This window comes from Palaemon carinicauda, chromosome 23 (assembly GCF_036898095.1).
Source record: "Palaemon carinicauda isolate YSFRI2023 chromosome 23, ASM3689809v2, whole genome shotgun sequence".
In the NCBI taxonomy this organism is placed as follows: domain Eukaryota; kingdom Metazoa; phylum Arthropoda; class Malacostraca; order Decapoda; family Palaemonidae; genus Palaemon; species Palaemon carinicauda.
Genome location: NC_090747.1, coordinates 11,477,438 through 11,482,366, shown reverse-complemented (window position 1 = coordinate 11,482,366; position 4,929 = coordinate 11,477,438). Strand labels below are relative to the sequence as shown.

The following is a 4,929-nucleotide window of genomic DNA, read 5'->3' as shown; positions in this document are numbered from 1 at the left end:
TTTGACATTTCCTTGTGTTTCAACGTGTTTCGGCCATTAACCTGGGTTTTGTTGTAAAGTTATTTATGAAACTTCACTTTTACTTCTATCATTAATAAAATAATCCATCACAAGAAAAAAAAAATCATTACAGCCTAATATAAAAGGTTTGTAACGTTTGGTGCTCAAAGTCGATGGCCATAGAGAATTTGAATATGAAAATTAGGTCAAATTATTATAATAAAATCAGAAATAAATTTCTCAGACCAAAAAACCCTATAAAATATTTTGTACGGCACTATACGCCAAACCAGGAAAAAGTTAATTTTTTGAACTGACAACGGCGGCCATTTCTTAAATTTAGGGCTCCTTAAAGTTATGCCCACACTTTTGACAATGGCATTGGGGCTAAATCTCTTTTTTCAAATCTAATGAGAAATGTACCCTCGCTCTCAGTGGTCACGGAACTTATGAAAAGGACCCAACTATACTGCCATCTCAATTTGGATGGGTAAATAAGCGTAAAGTGGACGAGAGTGAGGGGAAGTCTGGCAGCTGTGAAGTAATGGTGGTGACGAGTGAACAAAAGGATTCATCATTACCAAGTGAACGAGGGCAAATAGGCTAAATGGAAGATATTATTGAGGAACCTGCCTGTGAGGAAGTTACTGCATCATCATCATTAGTCAATGATGATGATATTAGGTGTAATGAAGGAACAGAAAACAAGAAGGCCTACTTTGAATGAGGATGTCTGCATTTCTCCTCCAGGAATTCAAACACAGCTGATGTCAGTAGACGAGGATGAGGTGAATCAGACAAAAATATAATGATATTCAGAGCACAAGTAATGAACAGCTAGAAGCAATTGCAAGTGCAGTGAAAAAAAAATAGCACAGAAATAGTCACTAAGGTCAGGTGGGATACTACCTTTGAAGTTGTGTGCTATTCGTGCAATAGTGTACTAAACCAAGTCCCTCAAAATATTATAGAGAAGGGAAAAAGCATCAACAACTCTAACACAATAATTTGCGAGAAGTTTACCATTCATTGAATAATGGCATTGGTTGTGCAGGGCAAAAGAAAATTGGAGGTTTCATTGGCGGTGCCCCACTTAGTGTTGGATCATATTCGAGGCACAAGTATTTATTAAAATGTAATAAAACAAAGAAAAGTTCAGGCTAAGGCTCATATTCGAAGCACAAGTATTTATTAAAATTTAATAAAAAACGAAAAGTTCAGACTAAGGCTCATATTCGAGGCACAAGTATTTATTAAAATGTAATAAAAAAAGAAAAGTTCAGGCTAAGGCTCATAAGTTTGTATTTGATTTTTATGTAAACAAACTTGGCGCACTGCTAATCGAAAATAAGTTAAAAACATAGATGTATCTTTTGATGGCACCTGTCTTACCCGTGGGCATAAGTTACACATTTTGGTTAGTCTTGTTATCGAAGAATTTACAGGTACAGTAATAATTTTGCAGTGCTCTCTAACTATTGTAAAGTGTGCTCCAAGAGTAAAGAAAAACCTCAAAATTATGGGAAACATTTTGATGGTAAATCAGGATCCATGAAAGGAGAGCAAGCAGTCAGAATGTGGTCTCGATCGCAAAATCTTGGTTTTCGGTATACAACTGTTGCCGGTGACAGAGACTCTAGTGCTTACGAAACTATATATGAACTAAATAATGGAGGAGGCCCATATACAACTGTCAAAGTAAGCAAAGAAGAATATATCAACTATGCTGAAAAGAGAGATGGGTGAGTTGAGTGAGATAACGACTATTAAAACTGGAAAGCTTAGGAAAATAATCTTGATTTTTGGAGGAAAACTCCTAACACAAAAACTCATCGAATACATTCAATCATGTTATGGAATGGCCCTGATAAGTCATACTAACACAAATGTAGATATCAGGAGGCAAGCACTTTGGGGGCCATATTTCCATATGACATCATGTGACAAAAACCGTGGCAGTCATAAAATATGTCTGAACAGCCCCACTTCGTGGTGTTTTTACAAAAAGGCAAAGGCTTTAGGTAAAGAACCGCCTTCTATTCAAAGACATAAGCGATACAGAACTTCTAAAGAGATGTCTTCCTGGATGAACACAGAATCCAAATGAATCCTTTCACATAAGGCTGTGGATGAAATATCCTAAGGTGAAATTTTTTGGCCTAGAAACAGTCACATTTGCAGCCAAAGTGACAACGCTAGAGCATGATTTTCGTTATGAGAAAAGTAATCTGATCACCTCTTTGCTTAGCACAAATAGTGAAATTAGGAAGAAAAACTGAAGATTATGAGGGAGGTGCTTTCTAGATCCCGCAAACGCTAAGTGACAATGAGGGAGTTGGCACCTCCTAACACCCTCACCTTGAGTGATCAGTACTCCTAATATGGGAGGGGGGGGGGTGTCGGGAATTGGGGCCATACTTGCGGTAATGGATAGAAATTGTATTGGGCAATATAATTAGTTGTTCTTCAAGTGATTTAGGCTAGTTCTAATTAAGTATCGATAACGATATTTGCTAATGGAATCCATAATTTTTTTATTTCCTTCATACTCTCATAGAATCTCATAGTAAACTTTCACCATCGATATCTCAAAACTATACCTAATGACCTTCAAAACTATTTTTCTCGAATATTTAATAACCAATTTGAAATACAAATACATCGTTGTAAAGAAGAATAAAATTACAATATATTGTACGTAGGATTTTTTTTCAAGAGTATTATCTATTTTTCATATTGTTATCATGTTTAAAATATATAGATGTATGAAGAGTTATATAAAAAGAAAATACCGAAAATATGATCAATTCCTACATGCATTTTGTTTATATCACAATAAACAAAATTCATGGAAAATTTTAGGTCATTCTATTCAGTTATTTTTGATAAAAATTTCCTTATATCTTTTTCTTCAATAGAGTTTTTCTTTAATTTAGAAAATAATAATAGTAGGAACTCAATGAAAATCGCTCAGATATATCTTTGCACTAGTCTTCTTGAGGTGATCAAGAGGTAACTGAATAAACCGAATTAAGCCGAGGAGTTACATATTAATGAATAACACATTAATTTTCAGTGGAATTCTTGAAACCATTTTTTTTTACTCGAAAAATAAATAATTATTATAATGACATCAGGTCACTAATAGAAGGAGGTGAAACTTGAACTAGATATATGCTTTTATCTAAGTTTGCGTAACATATTTAAGTACATTTGCAAGACAGATTCTATCCAACATCATAGTAAGAGGCCTCAGTTGTTTATTTTTCTCATCCTTCCAATTCCATCTGGTTACGAAATGTGAACGAATGTTCTGTTTTATGAGAAAGGTTCCAGTTCTTCCATCTGCTTGTGGTTTATTTGTGATCTTGGAGCTCATTAATCCTAAAGGGAATAATCATCATTCATATTCATAACACAAAATTTGCGAATAAATAAGAACGAATTTGAAAAAAAAAATTTTAAGAGACAAAAATATCAAATTTATTTACTGGCAAGAAGATCTCTCCAATTCCCAGATCAGTAGTATTCTCTCTGCTCTCTGTGTCCGATAGGAAAAGTGGGAGATCCACGAGATACAAAAGGGAACAGGTGTTTACATTCACATACACGCATATATATATATATATATATATATATATATATATATATATATATATATATATATATATATATATATATATATACACACACACATATATATATATATATATATATATATATATATATATATATATATATATATGTATATATATATATATATATATATATATATATATATATATATATATATATATATATACATACATATATATATATATATATATATATATATATATATATATATATATATATATATATATATATATATATATATATGTGTGTGTGTGTGTGCTTATAAGTCACTAAATAGCGCGTGACAATATATTCAGCTAAGGCCACATGAAAAATAAAAGAACGTTTCATTCTGTAACTCCGAGAATTGCTTTTAATAATGATAATGTGCTCGTTTTACCATATAATGACCTCTTACGGAGGGTTCCGAGTTTTTGCAAGAATTTTAATATTAATGTTGTTTTTAAATTTTCAAATACACTGAAAAGCATACTAATAAGGAATTCTCCCAAAGTTTCTCAGGGCTGCATTTACAGGGTTCCTTGCATGAACTGCAATTGTTTTTATCTCGGACAATCTGGGAAGGGACTGGACACCAGAATTAAACAACACAAATATAGTGTGAGAACGGGACAAATCTCGAATGCTTTGTTTTTACACATTAATAATTTTAATCACATGATTTATTGGGAGGGGGCAAAAGTTGTTTTATATTGTAATAATATAACTCGTAGGAATATAATTGAATCTGCTTTTATCCAATATGACAGTGACTTAATAAATGTAAGCCAGGGTATGTACAAACTGGACCCATTTGTTGTTAACGAGATTTGTAAGATTGTTTCTTTTTAATCATCCGTTGAACTGTTCTGTATCTGCTGTACTAGTTTTAACCGGACTTTGAATACTTGTTTTTATTTTTTTCAGTTTACTTTGTTAGATATTCTCTGTGTTTTTAGCATTGTACCTCGAAAATGTGTTGAAATAACACGAAAGCGCTCGGTATACCTTCTTTTATTTTTCCTGTGGCCTTAGCTGTATATATATATATATATATATATATATATATATATATATATATATATATATATATATATATATATATATATATATATATATATATATATATATATATATATGTATATATATATATATATATATATATATATATATATATATATATATATATATATAAATTAATATATATATATATATATATATATATATATATATATATATATATATATATATATATATATATATATATATATATATATAAATGAATATATATATATATATATATATATATATATA

The 4,929-nt window shown here is 30.9% G+C and overlaps 1 pseudogene; it reads left to right on the top strand.

Annotated features, from left to right (window-relative positions):
• The window catches only part of LOC137617423 (uncharacterized), a 2,724-nt pseudogene extending 344 nt beyond the window's left edge, over positions 1–2,380 (top strand).
• Positions 2,381–4,929: the final 2,549 nt, after the last annotated feature.